The sequence below is a fragment of the Choloepus didactylus genome, chromosome 2 (genome assembly GCF_015220235.1).
Source record: "Choloepus didactylus isolate mChoDid1 chromosome 2, mChoDid1.pri, whole genome shotgun sequence".
NCBI lineage: Eukaryota > Metazoa > Chordata > Mammalia > Pilosa > Megalonychidae > Choloepus > Choloepus didactylus.
This window is the reverse complement of record NC_051308.1, coordinates 145755092-145772918: the sequence shown is the minus strand read 5'-3', so window position 1 is coordinate 145772918 and position 17827 is coordinate 145755092.

Genomic DNA, 17827 nt, shown 5'->3' with positions numbered 1-17827 from the left:
GGGTTTAATGATTATCCTCATGGTAGTTTGCACAATTTTCTAACTAGTATGGTTTCACTAAATATTTTTTGAATAAGTGAATTAGCAATGAACATGATAGTTTTATAGTCAAAATCATCTCTCATAATTCCCAGGCTGTTGTATAAGTCTAAATCATACTGACAAACAGTATGTCAAACAGTTCTTTCTTAGAAATAATTCAGGAAGTCCATTTTTTGCCTGTCCCAATTGAGAAGTTGTAAGTAGGGATTAACCAGGTCTTTAGCATTTAGAAAGGAATTAATAAGGAGTAAAACTACTTCCAGAACACACAGTGTAAGGGACAAGGAAAATCTGACCAGATTAGTTCATGTAAAACTAGAAATTGCCCCAGGATCTACTACACGTTTTTCACCATCCCTCTCCATTTTTCCATGTCCATATCTCTTCCCCTACTTCTGTTTCTTCTGCTTTCCTACTGTATATGCCAATTACTTTCTCCTTTAGAAGTCTCTTGATAAGTATCCCTTTTCTGTGGGTTTATTTCTTCCCTTGATGTCCCCGTATCCCGCTCCATTTCTTTCTCTCTTCTTTTCTACATTGACTTTCTACTTTATCTTTTCCACAATCTGCATCTTTCTCCCTTTAAATCAGTCATTATGCAGAAATCAAATGGATTACAAAAAACAGTTACATTTGCTAAATCAAGTTTATGTTTCTTCTTAATTTTAAGTGCAATCCAAATATCATTTTATAAGACTAAGAAAATGTTAGGTTTTTCAATCGAGAAGAGAAGAGACAAAAACTCCATCAAAAGGAGTTTTATTGTCTGGCCGTGCACAGGCAGGCTGAAGCCCCGAGCCCAGAGACAGTAGGGCTTATAAAGGATGGTTGGCGGGAAGTTCTCTGTCCACGGACGGGGAGGCTGGCAGGTCTAGGTATGGCAGTTTCTCAGTGGCTACTTTGGGGAAAGGGGGTAGCTGGCAGATTTCCATTGGTTGGTTTGAAAGTGGAAACTTGGAAGTGGGAAAATTTAAAATTTTCATGTTCAGGATTCCTAAGGGTGGGGACCATGGTTTATTGCAGACCTGCAGGGTTTCTAGAGAGGGGCAGTGGCTTATTGCAGATATGCAGGGTTCTTAGGGTGGGATGAGGGGTGGTGGCTCTATGGCAAAATTCCTAAGGGGGTGGGGAGTGGGGTGAGGGCCCAGGATCTAAACCTAACAGAAAAATTTAAAATTACTTGTATTTCAAGAGTCAGAGGATGGCCTCAATGTCTCAGGGTAAACTCCACTACTCTGGGAAACTCAATGACTTTGCATTAAGTTAACATCCTCTTCTTGTCTAGCAAGTGGTAAGAACTCAGTAAAACTCAGTTATTATTATTTTCATTGCATTTAATGACTTTTTTGGCTAACGTGTAAATTCTGTGAAGTGAGAAATCATATGTTTTGTCCACCCTGTAAGCCCCAGCACCTATTGAGTGCCTGGAGCAGAGAAAGCAGTAAGACAATGTTTGTTAGGTGCATGAATAAATGAATGAAGTTTCAGCCATTCCCATTTTCATATTTTTAAAAAATAGCCCTTTTATTCTCAACCTTTGTCATTTATCTAAACATTTTCTACTCATTCCAATGGTTCCCTGAAAATGGGAAGACCAGAAGTGGACTGTGGTGAATGTGACAATGACACCATCTCATAGCAGTAGGCTCCGGGATGAATTCTATAAATTTTAAAGTTTCTTGCTGTGAGCTCATCTTTAAACTATAATGTGCTACACGTATCTATTTTTTCCCTACCTCTTGAAGCTCCAGAAATATTTTCTCTAACATTGCTTACACACCAAAGTAGCCAAGAATTTCTACTCATTAACGACAATGCTTTTACTTAGAGGTTAGTGCCGCGCCATGTTTCCTAGTTCTATTCGGCAATGTGCAGGTTTTGTTTTGTGTTTTTTTTTCCTGAAAGGGTAAAACACCAATAAATGAAGATAAATTGTTGGCTTCGTTCCAAAACAAGCTTGTTTTTCTAGGAACTCAAACTGTCTCAAACATCATTAGGAAGCAGCAGGCCACCTAATGTTGTGCATCAATTAGCAATTAGGTCACACATGGGAAGTTGAAGGCATTCAGCCTTTGGCCTTGTTCCTCCCAGCACACCCAAGCAGGACATTGGTATCCAAACAATGCCCACCCTGTGATATCTTGTTCCTTAATTGGGATAACTTAGAGATGCTAATGTGCACAGGCAGGCTCTGTTGCTCCAATTAGGCCTCATTAGTGGCTCTGCCAGTGGTGACCACCTCAAAGTGATACTTGCTCTGGGGAAGGCTTTGTGAGGTGCTCTGGGTTCCTACAGGGAAGAAACAAGGACACGTTTTACACTTCCTTCAATTTTCTACAGCTACTGTCAGTTTGGTTTGCATTATTTTCTGTGGCTCGGTTATTATACCAGAACTACTGCTTTCTGGGGGGAATAGGTGAAAATTCCTACAGACGGCCACTTGTGGAGGGACTGGTTTATGTCTCTCCTTTGTTCCTCGCCCCCCACCACTGATTTTATATGAAACATAGAAACTGTTCAGAGACAGTCCTGTAGAACCCAGAGATAACACCAACCTGAACTCTGAAGTGTCACCTGAGTCAATTTAAGCTGGCTTAAATAAAGAAAAAGAGAAAACAATCTTGGCTGACTTAAATAGAGAAAAAGAGAAAACAATCTTGCAAAATGTACAGGAAATGGAAAATGCAAGTTTTTTTTTTTTAATTGTATGCATATGTTAGGGATATCTCAAAAAAACAAAACAAAACAAAACAAATTCTGAGAGTGCTGCTGTTAACTCTTCATAATGGGAAACTGGTTGTTGGTTTAACAGAATTTTGGAGAGAGAGATACACACCCATACTAGCAGAGCACTTTCTGTATGTATCATAGTGACCAGCATCCTTCATTTAACAGAGACACAATGTGATGCTTCACCAGTCATTGGCACAAATCCACCTGGGTTATATCAGGGTCACAGTTGACCCCGGAACCCTTGTGGACAAGGGCTCCCATATAAGGCAAGGCTGGAGGCGCAACGTTGTCCTTTACTGGGATGGAGAGAGACTAGGGGGGATGTAATTAGAAATTCCCGCTGCTAGCCACCCACCTCCAGCCCTTCACTCAAAGATCACTATAGTTCTTGCTTTAATACTTTCAGTTTAAATATCTTAATTTTTTTTTTTTCTCAAGGGTGGGAAGGAGTGAGATAAATACACTAGTATGAGTAAGACTGGAAACAAATAGAGAGATCAATAATAAGGAAAATCCAAAAATGGCAGAGCTGAGTGTCATTTGCAATTATGCAATTAGTTGTTTTTTTTTTTTTTTAAAGAGCCTGTTTTGTTTGTTTGTTTGTTTTGGTCATCCACATTCCAAAATCTGCCTAAACTGCTGGCATTGTTTCAATACATTTGCCATCTAAAGAGCCTTTAGGAGAATAATAAGAGCAGGGCTTTCCTAGTGGCCATTTCCATCATCTATTTTTCCCTTAGTTACTTGCATTCTTCTTCCTGCCCCTTGACTTGTATGAGCAGTTGCTGCAGAGATGGCAGGATGTCAATGTCTCCAAAATTGAACCTGTGATTTGTTTTTCTTTGATTTATGTGCTTGTAGTCAATAAACTTTATAAAGGAAAGTATCAGACTGAACAATCAATCAAAGATAAACAGATTCCTGTCCTTTAAAAGCATTTCAGCCCAGTAGGTGAGTGCCTCATTCATCTTTTGCAGGCATGCTTTCGGCCTTTCCACTGAGATGTAACCGACTGCTCACTACAGGCAGCTTTTCTACCAAAGCGTTGCTGCAGTTGAGCTGAGATTTATCAATTTCATGGTACCAGTGGTCCTGACACGGTATCATTTTCAGGATCTAAATGGTTAAGCATGCTGTTTGCATGCCGAGAACCTGGACTTTCCATCTACCTGAAAGGGAAGGGGGTGAACAGGTTTAAACATTCTATGTTTATACTGTATACTCCCATAAAAATTCATATTGTGCACTTTTTTATTAAATTCTAAAAAGCCAAATCCCTTCCCTGCAAAACAGAATTCCCTCTTCGTTCTATTAGTGGTTTCTGAGTCTTCCTTCCAATAAGGCAAATGTCATCCTGCATGTTTTGTTTCTCCGCAGCACAGATGGTGTGCATATGCAGATTGGTGATTTTCTAATCAATACAGTGGCACTTGGGAATATCTGTAAGTATTGTAATAATGCATTAGTCAGGAGTGATGTTGTAACATACTGAGATGATACACATAAATCTAGGACACCATGTCTAGACACTCCAGGGAAGATGGTATGGCATGGGTTAGAGCAGGCATTAAGGGAGGGCAATATTTCAAATGTGATGGGAAAATAATGCAATTTGCAGACTTTAATAAAACCATTGGGGAATTAATTTCAGTAGGGGTACATTCTTTCCCCAAACATTCACATTCTTATGTTTGCTTCATGGACACTTGTAATGAGATACTTTTCACCTGTTATCTCAGGCATAAACACAGAATGGGATCTGTGAATTGAGCTAGATTTTTAATGTGCTGAATATGAAAATAATCCCTTTATAGGTAGTGCTTTAGCTGTACGAAAGTGCATTATGCAAACAACACACAGAAAGAATAAACCTTGGAGATTCGGAGTTAGAAGAGCTTATAAATTAATCTCCTAAACACACCTTGAACATGCTCAGAGAGTCCACTCAGTCATAAAGCTTGACCAACTGAACCTGCAAAGTTTTAATAGGAATGGGTTTTATGAAAATGAAAACAATGTTAAATCTATGCCTATTTTAATATTCCCCAAAAGTTACAGGCTGCTTTTAATCTCTGCTGCCTCCAATGCTGTTTGTTCTTGAACGCTTCATTTTTAATCAGCCAGGCTGATAACTGTACCAAAGACAGGTGCTTGCCCAGCCAGAAATGCTGTGATAAAAATGTTAAATTAAATGTGACCAGAAATGAAAACTATAAGTATTTCCAAGCAGAAAACAGGTAGAATGTATAGATTTTTCCCCCTTTTGCCATCAGTAATACAACAGGCTCGTCATCCAACAGACAGCTTAGCCTGTCTTCTGGTTGTTGTTTTGGTCTGTTGCTGTCTAAGGGATGTCTCCTCAAGTCTTGGCCAGCTGCATGCTTCTAACACTCTGGAGGCTTTTCAATTAAAATTCAAGAGAGGAGAAGACAAAATGGAATCAACCCAATTATCTCCATAGCCATAGAAGTACACGTGATAAATGAAATACAATCTTTTCCATCCTTATGACAACACGAGCTCTGAATAGAGGTGTCTTTTTTTTTTAAAGTGTGAGAGAGAATGTGGTTTTCTTTTGTGTTGAGTGAAACACCACTTACTTGGCAAAATACCTTAAGGCATAATGCTTCCAGAACCTGTACAGTTTGGTTCCATGAAAGTTTAGGCTTAGAAATATTTTTGTATTAGACTGTTGTCCAGAGGGAGAATTCATTGCAGCAACAAATTTATTGCAAAAGTCTTTTCTTGCAACTTTACTGCTTCATTCCCTGATTATGCTGATTTTTCAATTTGTGTTTCTAAATATTTTGCTCTTTCTTTTCAAAGGCTGATTTTAAAGGGAGGATAAGTATACATGCAAGAATTTACCAAATCTGTTTCACTTCCTAGTCCTCTGACCTCTTGGTGGAAAGCCATTTTATCTACATTACTAATGATGGACATACATTTCGCGAGAAAGGGTAGGGATCTCAGCAAGACCAGAGATCAACCTTCATTTTCCCATATTCCATGAGGTCCCCTTAAGTTCTGAGGTCACTGACATGCTCAGTAGTCACTCAGTAAATGTTGCTTGGTGTGGAGCATGGCCCCTGACAGTCTCTTCAGAGCACCAGAGGGGGTAGTGTCCACTCAAATCACAGGAGATAATCGTGCACACTTTCAAATTGAGCAAATACATAAAATTCAGTCCTGCATTTTTTCTAGAGGTCTTATTTTACTCAACTATTTTATTTTTAACCTCAGCAATCTTTTCTGCCAAATGCAGAATACATGATTCTATGCATCCCTTTTTATTCATTAATCTACCTACAGTTTGCAGTACTGCTAAAGTTTATCTCATTTGAATTCTTAGTCATTCAATAATCAATATTTAAACAATTGTGCTCCTTTTACTAGTTTTTCCCTGTCTCATTCTAGGGTCATTTCAATTCTCTAGCTGGAAATGTAAACATTTTATGAGAACTATTATCAAATTATTTAAGTGTTTGGAATACATCCCTGCAAACTTTAATAAATTCTTTCTTTTGATTCACTTCCTCCACACTTCTCCATCAAAAATTGATCACCCAATGTTAGCTTCTCCTGACTCCAGATTAGTTTGAGATTGTGATAAATCTTGGAGTTAACATATTATAGTTTACAAAGTGTATTTGGGGACAGGGGAAATAGTAGTCCTGGTTGGAGGTGAAGGGGAGAAAAAGGAAATCAAGCAGCATTTATGCATGATCCTTCTGATCAGTTAATGTTCTGGGCACCAGCCTGGAGACAGAGGATGAAAGATGTTTGTGGGGATGGGGTATCATGTTATCAGAAGGAGGGGGTTTCAAAAAAGAGACATGGCCACCCCAGAATGGCATCATCAAGGGGACAGTCACCTCTTCAAGCAGAAAAAAAATTACAGATTTCCTCTTATCAAGGCCAAACATAAACACAATTATTTTATAGGAGTCAAAATTCATTTCTACCCTACAATTGTATCTACTATTGTTGGTGTTTGATCCGAAGCCCACCAAAGCTGTGTCACTTACATAATGACAATGTTTTAGGATAGACTTAGGTGGGACTTCCCCAGTGTAGGAAGATTAGTGGTCACAAGTGTGGTAGAAGTACATAGGGAAGGCCTCACTAAAACATCTCTGTCACCTGATGCGCTGATGCAGAACAACTCCATTCCTTTGGCTTAAGGTTTTGTCTCCTGTTAAAATGCAAGTATCCCCATAGAAGATAACATTTAATTAGCCATTTATCCTTCACTAGAAATGATATTATCAAATCCTGATCTGACAGCTTTTAATGCACAAGGTCATGGAGGTCAGGTGGAAGAGCATACCTCGCAGTTCCCCTAGTGTGGGAGAATATACCCAGAAGGTATTGGACACAGGGTGAACATACAGACCTCCCACCATGTGCTGTTTAACAGGAATGTTGGGTCCCTGTGTCTCCCAGTTCTTAGTCTCCTCTTATTTTCTACAGCAGACCAAATTTTCACCCAATGGCAGAAAAGTCTTACACTCAAGAATATCCACGCTGAGTCCTCTAGAGACGGAATCTGCCATTTCAGAGAATATGGGTCTCTCTCTCTCATTTTAAACAACTGAGAATATTAAGCGCTTAGAACAATGTTTTAATTAATTTGAATTATTCACAAATCATATTTCTCTACTCTTTTTCTTTTAGCAACTCCCTTTGCTCACTAATTCTGGTGTGATAAATAAAAGAACTATTTTCTAAGTTTTGTTTCTCTTCTGATATTGCTTAGAGAGATAATCATTATGAAATATTCTATATTCATAATGCCATAGGAAAATAAAATGTCATTTTAAAGTGTCTATCTTAAATTGAATTGCTTAAGGAGCCTGATGAAGTGGATTAGCACTGGATTTGTATATCAAAACAGACCCATTCTGTTTTGGCCCTACTTCCCCCCCCCCCCCCCCGATTTTTCTACTCATCCATCCATAAACTAGACAAAGGGGAGTGTGGTCCATATGGCTTTCCCAATCACACTGTCACCCCCCCCCCCCATAAGCTACATTTTTATGCAATCATCTTCATGATTCATGGGTTCTGGGTTGTAGTTTGATAGTCTCAGGTATTTACTGCTAGCTATTCCAATTCATTAGAACCTAAAAAGCATTGTCTATATTGTGCGTAAGAGTGCCCACCAGAGTGACCTCTCGGCTCTGTTAGGAATCTCTCTGCCACTGAAGCTTATTTCATTTAATTTCACATCCCCCTTTTGGTCAAGAAGATGTTCTCCATCACATGATGCCGGCTCTACATTCCTCCCCAGGAGTCATATTCCACATTGCCAGGGAGATTCACTCCCCTGGGTGCCTGATCCCACGTAGTGGGGAGGGCAGTGATTTCACCTGACAAGTTGGCTTAGCTAGAGAGAGAGGGCCACATCTGAGCAACAAAGAGTTGGCCATACTTTTGCAAGTCTCCCGATCTTTCTAGGACTCAGCATTGTCATCAAAACAACAATTCTATCAGCAACACAAAATGGTTTCATCTTGCATAACAACTCAGACCAATTGCTAGTGGCTACCTACCCGAACTGCTGTGTTAAGGATTATGATTCCTTGTCCTGGATCTACAGAGATACTTCCGTTGATCCACAAGGTCTGCCAAGGTCAAGAAAGTAGGGAGTGGCAGGACTCTGACCAGATTCTGCCAGGTTGGAACTAGATGATCTTAAAATGCAACTCCTACTTCTTTAATTCTCAGGTGCAGAATAATTTGCTTTTGTTTAAAAAACAATCACAGATATAAAACTGAAATTACTTTCACTTACTTTATATTTTAAAGAAAGCTGTAAATCATCAATACTTTAAAGTAAAATGAGTTGTTAACAGTGATGCCAGGTAAGCTGTATTGTGGCCTGGTGCACATAGGCTAATTTTGTATATACTTTTAATATCTGTAAGTTCTACCCCATCATTTTGAAGCATTTTGTCAATCCAAGTGCTTAAAATAAAAACTCACATAGCTCATTCCTCTTTCTTCGTGCTGATGGCATTGTGATGAAGTAATTTCATCTGAAAAAGCACATTTATGGGGTTTTAGATAGTCTCATGTGTTTTAGGTCAGCATTACTTTTCACCTGTAAGTCCATGCTAATTGTCAGGAATTGTGGCAGCCAGATTGTGTTACATTTTATACCAGCACATTCAATATAGAAAGGACTGTCATCCTGTGGTTGGTATTAAATTAGGAAATCCCATATGATCACAACAAATCACAAGATGAGCAATGACTATATTTGAGGAACTCAATTACCATTTTGTCTCTTTTTAAAAAGAAGAGAAAGTGTTTATTTTTTCTTAATCAGCAATATACCCTGTAAGTAATGTTGCTCCCTTTACACTGAAAACCATTTAATTCCCCATTATCTCACTTCATTAGCCAAATGTCCTGTTTAGGCAAACTCTGAATATGAAGCACATTTTAAAGTAGTAGGAAAATAATATTTAGAAACAGCCTTCAACTGAAAAGAAAAATGCAACAAAATAGAAGTCAATGCAGATGTAATGTATTCATCGTATTCCAAGCTATTTCAGGATCTAGTTCTATTATGATTGACCTGGCAAATGAACTGGGAGCAATTTTCACATGTTGTACTGAGTAAACAATGAATTCTGGGACAGACAAAAGAGTAGGAAAAGTTACCAATTAATTTTTCAGTACGGAGTTTGAGTATGTGTAAGAACCTGGCCCAAGGTAAGGGCACACTGGGGACCAGGAAAATCCTGTTATCACCGGCACCCCATCACCATCCACCATTCTCCTGTATGCTGGAATAATACGATGCTGGATTGTAATGAAAAATGAACAAAGAGTGCTTTGAATAGAAAAATAGTTGCAAAGAATAGCCTACAAATGTGTGTGAAAAGAAAAGAAGGTCATCTGCAAGGAGGTGAAGAGGAAGGTATGGATCACAGGTGAATATAAACAATAACTGAAGGAGCTATTTTAGCCCTTTGGCAGAGATGACAAAAATTCATTATAAAGCACAAACTCCATACTATGAAATGAACTTGACAGTTTTTACTTAATACTCTAGTAGATCACATCACCGTCAAAATATTCACTGCTGCTCCTTTCTGGGCTTATCTCTAAGGGAGAATTATCCATTTCACCTCATTGATGTCAGACTTAGGTATGTTCCTTCTTTGGCCAGTGAAACATGAGTGGAAATGCCATGCTACTTCTCAGTGGAGAATTTAACGGCCATCATGAGGTCACCTCATTTCTCTTTTTTCTTCTTTATGATCCTGGCACAGGGTTGTCAGATAAAAGACAGGACACCCTGTTAAATGTGAATCAGAAAAACAACAAATAATTTTTTGGTATAAGTATGTTCTAAGTTTTGCATGGGACATATTTTCACTAAAAATTCATTCATTGTTTATCTAAAATTTAAATTTAACTGGATATTTTGTATTTTTATTTGCTAAATATTGCAACCCTAGTGTTTCAGGATCCAAGAGAACAGCTGCTCTACTGGCCTGCATTCCAGAATGAACAGGTGGAACAGGGACTCAATGGACTTGGCAGCAATATAAAATGTTTTCAAGCTTTGTGGTTATAAGCTACTTAGAGTTTGGGGGTCATTTGTTCCTGAAGCACAACCTAGAGAAAGTTGCCTGATAAAACTACTGTATATTCTTCACTGTGATACTAATAAAACCCTTAACTAGGAGAAACTCGGACATGTCCCTCTTTGGTTCTACTTTAAATCCGTTCTATGTCCACTCTTCATATCAGTTTCCAAGCCTTCTACTCATCTGGTTGATACATCCTCATGCTGCTCCGTGTTGATTTGATCACTTTTTTGTGATAAGATCCCCTTTGTTAATGGCAGCTCTCTGTCTTCCTGTCTATAACCAGTGTGAATTTAGAGGTTTTTTGCCCCCTGACTATACACATTTCCTCAATGGCATTTCTAATATTTTATTTATGTCAGTCTCTAGTTGCCACTGCAGAAATTGGGGACAAATTCTGTGAATGCTGGAAATGCATATAATATGTACAGAAATAATCACTACAAAAAGTATTTTGATTATGAATTGTGGTTCACTCATTCCAGAAATGTTTACTGGAATCCCACTAGACTGAGAGCCAGGTACTGGCTACACTGTGATGAAAATTATAGCTATGATAATTGGGCTCATGGAGTTTATAGTCAAGAGGGTGAGGGGATTCACAGACTTCACTTGATTTGGGAAAAAAATAACTACACTACGTAAGATTTGGCTGTTTTCTCCTTCTCTTCAACTATCATCCCTTCCAATTTCCTCACATGCTATTTTGCCTTAAGATTTATATCTGTCTTTCATTATCAAATGTCCCTCCACCTGCATCAGCTGGTGGTTAAAACTTTTTACTATCTGTAGACATGAGCTATTAATTTAAATTTTTAATGCCCTCTTACACATAATTTATAATTGATTCCCTTAGGGAATAACCCATATTTCACTCATGTATGTGTTCATTTAAATAAAACACACTCTGTCTACCAAATGCTCAGTTTCAGTGGGTTCAGGATGGGGGAGGGGTATAGTTAAAAGAAGTAAAAGGCGTGGTCTCTGGAAGCAAGTGCAGTATCCTGGGAAGAATTGAAACTATTAACTCTGATATAGTAAACAATATATGGAACTAACAGTAAATGCAAAGGCAGTGGTTAAAATAACAAGTTTCAAGATTTCAAAGAATGGAAAGCCCTCTGTGAGTTCAAAAACTCAGGAAGAAGGAGTGAAGTGTAGAAGGAGTGGTGTGAACTTGAAGGGTAAGATTTTCACAGGGACTAGAGGAAGAGGCAAAGCCTCTCTGGCAGGAAATGTAGCAAACGAGCCTAGTGAGAATAAGCAAGAGGAATTTTGTAGAAATAGTTGCAGGAGAAGTAAGGGACACAAGTTCTGTGACCACCTCCCAGGTTCCCCTTCCCTCTGCCTCCTCTTCTACTGTGAAACAATGTTGCTGTCTGTTTCCATTCCACAACCTGGGGGAGATGTTAAGTCCAATGAAAAGGCCCAACCAGATCTTAAACCTGGAAACCGGGAACAAGCAGCCCCAGCTTGTCATCAAGGCAGGAATTCCAAGTGGCAGGCCCCATCCCCACAGGTGGATAAATGCTACACTCAAACAGCATAGATTTGTTTCTCTTTCTTGTCCGACCCAAAGTGAGGCATGTGGAGCTGCCATCTTCCGACCCTGACTAGTGCAGGTTTGGACCACCCCAGGGGACAGGCCATGATAGCTTCTCTTCCCGTGCCCTTTTGGACCTTTTATGCTTTTACAACAGTGTAAATTTCAACTAAAATATAAACTCTTAGAAGCAAGAACCCTGTCTAAAGCTTCTTTGGTCCAAAATCCTTCCCATTAACTACCTACCACTTCCACACATCCCACATCCATTGCTCCTAGCAATTGCCTTGACCCCAGAATTAATTGGTAGATCCATAACATTACTGTTGTCTGGTGGTGGTATGCAAAGTGGGTTGGATAGCAGAAGGAGAAAAGACTAAATGTAGCAAATAAAATTTGGTCTAGTTTATTGTCATATATAGATATAGATATAGATACAGATATAGATATAGATACAGACTTCTACAGTATGGTGGAAATGGGTATGAAGAGAAAGAATTGTTTTTCGAAAAGACTATGAAGGAAAAGGAATCAGTAGGATTTAGAAATTGTTTGGACGGTGTGTGTACAGAAAAGAAAAAAGTAAAAGGCAGTATGAATTTTTAAGCTGGGAGAAATATGAAGTTAAGGAAAACTGGAAGAAAATTTGGGGGAAAGATAAATTTTAGGATATAAAGAAATATTTAAGTGAAAATGTCTAATAATTTTTGATTATTTATTATACAGCATCTTCAAAAGAGAGCATCAAGATAATTTAAAATGGATTTCAATTTGAACATGTCTAGTCAAGTCTGGGTAAATTATTATCTGAGATGATAATGAAAGCCACTTTTGTGCTTAAAAATTTGAAGCAAATTTTATCTATATTATGGCCATCCTTTAAATTTATGTATATGAATGAGGCTGAAAAAAAGTTTGACATTTCATTTGTAGTCTTCCTTTGTAAATAGACCTGCGGGAAGAATCTAGAGTTCAAAGATTTGAATTCTTTTCTCATCTCTGCCACTAACTGTGCAGTGTTGGGCAAGTCGCATATCCTTGCTAGATTCAGTTTCCTTTTCTGTAAAAAGAGGATGTTTACATAGATGCTTTCCAAGTTCCCTTCCAGCTCTCAAATTCTAGGATTCAACTCTCTCTGTGGACTTGTGGACTTGGATTTAAGGGTTGTCATTCTGTATTTTCTTTTGACATTTGATGGAAGGCTGATGATTCTGTTTGACACCTAAAGGTATTATTTAACTAGGACTCTATTAATAAGCACAATAAACAACTTTGGGGGATGGTTTGGCAATTGTCTTTTGCCACAGTAATCCAAAATGGCCATCAATTTTGTCAGTCATCATGAATATAATAAAAGATGATTTTGCAAGATTTATTGATGTTTCATTTACATATGTTGTAATAGTTTATTTCTATGATGATTTTGTCCCCTAGGGAACATCTGGCAATGCCTGGAGTCATTTTTTGACATCACAACTGGGTAATATTTTGTGGGCAGAGGCCAGGGGTGCTGCTAAACATCCTATAATGGACAGGACAGTCCCCTCTTCCCCACCTTCAACAAAGATTTATCTGACCCAAAATGTCAGTAGTGCAGAGATTAAGAAACTCTTTCACCTTGTCAGTTTTCCTAAGTCCATTACAAATTAACTGTTAAAACATCACACAATATAGCCATAATATGGGTGTCCTGTTCACAGTGTTCTCACATGTCCACCTTGAAAGGCTGAATAGGTGAATTCACACAAGAGCCTTTTTTTTTTTACTGATTTTGTGGGGTGAGGAGGACAAGAATTAGGAACTGAACTTGCAAAATAGCCTTACTGTTCTGTCTAAACTCACAAACCAGCTGATTAGGTTTTCAAAAGGAGTTTGGAGTCAGTAAAACAACAAGCTTTATTTTTTTTCCTACTGCATTTTTTTACTTCTGAGCAGGTTATTTTAGCAAATAGAGAGAAACTAAGACTTGTGGGAGAAGCTAACGAATTTATTCAGAAAGCACAATGTGAAATTAGTGGCACAGTTTTAGAAAAATCAACTCTTTTAGACAAACCTTGTAAAAATTGATTAACAAGCTAGTAGTGGGTACCGAAAGGACATGCTTTCACATCTATTAGAAAACCAGTTTAAATTATTGTGAAAGCTTATACATATTCAGAATTAACTCACATTTAAGTGCATAAGTGCTCTCTTTTGTCTCTAATGTTCAATTTTCAGTTTCTTAAAATTCAATTCACAATTATATTATCTGGAAAATGGAATGAACCGTGCAGCAAAAACTGTGGTTGGTGATAAAGCGATCTGCGTTACCTGGCTCTGCACATCTTTTTCTTTCTTCCCTTTTTGTTATTTATTGGCATTTTGCCTGTGGCAGGACAGGTTTTAAATGTGGACTTACAATGATTGTGAGTTAATCTAGAGAAGACAAAGTAGTTCAAGGGCAGCAAAAATAATAAGTATTCTTGAAATTTAATATTAAGCATGTTAACAGAGGTATCAATGGAACTTTATTTATTGCATTTGAAAAATTAATTCCTTACAGCCTTGAGTATATTTTGCTTTGTCTGCCCCTGGATTTGCATATTGGTGGGTTTTTTTTCCCCTTTCAAATATTTCAACAGGTAAGGTTAACAAGAAGGCTGATGATGTTATTTTGTACCTAGAGGTCTTATGGAACCAGGACTGCATTCATAAGAGGAACAAACAACTTGGGGGGATGGCTTAATAATTGCCTTTGGTAGGACTTGTCTCACATTCATTAAAAACTCTAGATGAAGCTACTTCCTTGATCCTTGCTTCTTTTCAGTTGCCAAATAAACAAAAATCCCTTCTCAACACTGCTTAGTTATCTAACCTAGAATATCTTTGACTAGGGTGGAAGTTATATAGATGTTAGAAACTGGGTAATTGCTGGAACATATGCTTAGTCTGTCTTTCTTGCTTTTAAATACATTTAAAAAGTTCAGAATTTTAACGCCAATGCCACTTCAAGGTTTTCACAATTAAAAATATTTCTGTGTTCTCTCTTTGGTGAATGAAATATATCATGTTGCCTAATTATCTTTGATGTAGCAAATGACTAGAGAATAATTGACATAGAAGGTCACCATTTTATCATTTAGAAAATGATAAGAGAATACTAAGTCTTTCTCTAGTTTATAATTACAGGTATTGGAACCCATCTATCTTTATTTCTCAGTTAGTTTTATATGTAGACCTGAAGTTGGACTTGTAAAAGTGACATTATGTATTATATGCAGAGATGCATCTTGTATAGACAATAGACAGCAAGTATTCACTTTGCCTGTCAAGAGAGTGCCCATAAGAATTGTTTGTAGCCATCTAAATGTGGAGGTAAGTAATAAGCAGGTATTGACTTCTGTTGAGATCAATATCAAGATTTGTTGACCCAAAGAGGTTAAAATTGACTGAAGAGTGGAACAATAAATCTTGTTATTGACTAGAAAGCAGAAGTCAATATATGTATTATTATAAACATTTTTCTTTTGTTGGAGATGATAGGGGAGGAGTCATTTTTAAGACTTTAGGTTCATGTCGCTCTTTGTGGTTTGTTTCATGATGGTGGCCATTACAGACTCCTTGGCTTATCAAAAATGTAGCTATTCACATGAGATGGATAATGTGCCTAGATCATCTTTCTCTATGTGGATCATCCTTCTCCCTGTCTTTTAGGCCCTCTTATCCTAATTAATTTCAAATTGAAATGTGGAATACTCAAACTTGTATGATGAACTTTTGTTTGAAAGGGAAAAAAAAAACAAAGTCTTCTTAGATTTTTTTTCTCTGGAGGGTAGTGTAGGTGCTCTCCAGAACTTTAAACCCTGTTCCTGGCGTGTATGTGTGTATGTGTGTGTGTTTGTGTGTACGTGTGCATATGTTCTATGTGCCCCTTCAACATTCTCACATTCTTGGGCAAAGGGAAGACTTACTTCTAGGTCACCCATTGCTAGGAAGACTCTGCTCCTCAGATGAGCTATTATATTTCATCATAAATTACTAGAAAATCATCATAGCCTGTCAAACTTAAGACACTTTTAAAATACATACTTAAGATGAGCTTTTGTGAAACTACAATCTATATATACAAGCTGGTGTTACTGGGTCATTTCTAGGTTTTCTATTCACTACCAACCCCTTACTCACACATAAGCCTAAGAGAAATTTTGTTTTCCCATAGTTGAAAGAAGAACTGGAAAACAATTTCCCACTGTTCCAAATAGCCATCCTGTTGATAAGAAATCAAACTCTTTACATCCAAGTTGAACAGAACATTCTGTTTCTTTCAGACATAAGTGTTTCTGTTTGTCCAGTTGCTTTGCCTGAACTTAGGTCTACACACATGAAAGCAGGAAATTCTAGCTAAATATTCAGCCAGGGCATTTGGTCTTTCAGATTACTAACTCAAAATTATCTCAAGCCATGTGGACCGAACCTCCTATCCCCATCCCCAGCTTCCGGGTAGTATAGAAAGAAAAACATGCAAGTTTATTTTCTTTCTGTGCATCTTCTGAAGAGATACAGTACTTTACAAGGAACATTCAAATCCATAAATGCTCAGACATCTGCAAGTTAGGGATGAAACATGAGAGATGCCTCCAATGTCTCACACTATAGGGGGTCTCCAGTTCCTTAATATACCCCATTGTGCCTCACAGCTGGAGAAAGCACTGCACAACCCATTTCCTCCTTTAACTGTGAATCTCCTTGCTTCTATGGGTTTAGATTTTAATGGGTGAATTACATTTACATCTACTTGTGCATTGCCATCAGCAGCCAAGTTCCAGCCTAGAGGCTTTACTAACTCTAAGAACAAGTTTCTGATAAACAGCCTCATTCAATTTATCTTTATAAATTCACACGACCACTCTTAGATCAAAAGACATCTTTCTGTACTAAATGGCAGATCTTCCTGGCTGTGTTTATTAGTTTAAGTACTTTACAATGAATCATAAGGAAAATTTGTAATTAGGCTGTAATGATTCCAAAGCCACTGGAAAAGTGGCAAAATGTTGGTTAGCCAGACACATTGCACTTGAATTAAGTTTTAGAATTTATGGTCTTTAATGAGGGGAAATAGTTCTATGAAGAGAACATAGGCAAATGGTACCGGAGAGCAATCTACGCATACACCAGTATATTCATAAGATTAAAGGAATATTTTTGGACACCAAAATTTCTGCATTTTCACCACAAACATGGGAAAGTATCACATGAGAAAGGAGGTGGGCTGCTACCTCCACAAAAAATATTTTATTTTAACAACCCAGTTATACAAATGATATATCTCCATTTATCATCTATCTATAGTAATTTATCTATCAATCTATCATCTATGTGTCAGATAGATAGATATAGATAGATTTTCTACAAAAACTAAGAAATCAGTTTGACTCCTTACTACTTGTAATTATGGTGAAAATATACCACTTTGCCCTTTGTTTCATGAATATTCTGTTTGTGAAGGTGACAAAAGGGCATAATATTAGCCCGTTGACTTCCTGTATGGTAGATTCACATGGGGCCAGTTGTACTTTCTCACTTGTTCTACTGTTTAGCTAGTTAAAATGTGTCATGGATGCCCAGTTCATGGGGCTTCTACCATCTGAAGAATCACAGGTATTGGGCCAGGATCATGCCAATAAATGTGAAAAAATCATTGCTTTAAACTTTTGGCAATTCACATAGCTCATTTCACTCCCTCCTAAACTCTACTAAATAACCAGAGGCGACAACAGCAATGACATTTTGGGTAACAGGGAAAGCTAAAATCTGGTATGATTTATATTGCAGAATTCCCCAAAGGCTCAGTCCCTCTGGAAGTAGGGAGCGGGTGAGGGAGTTGAGATTGCGATAGGAGGATTGATCAAAAGTCTAGTAGTCA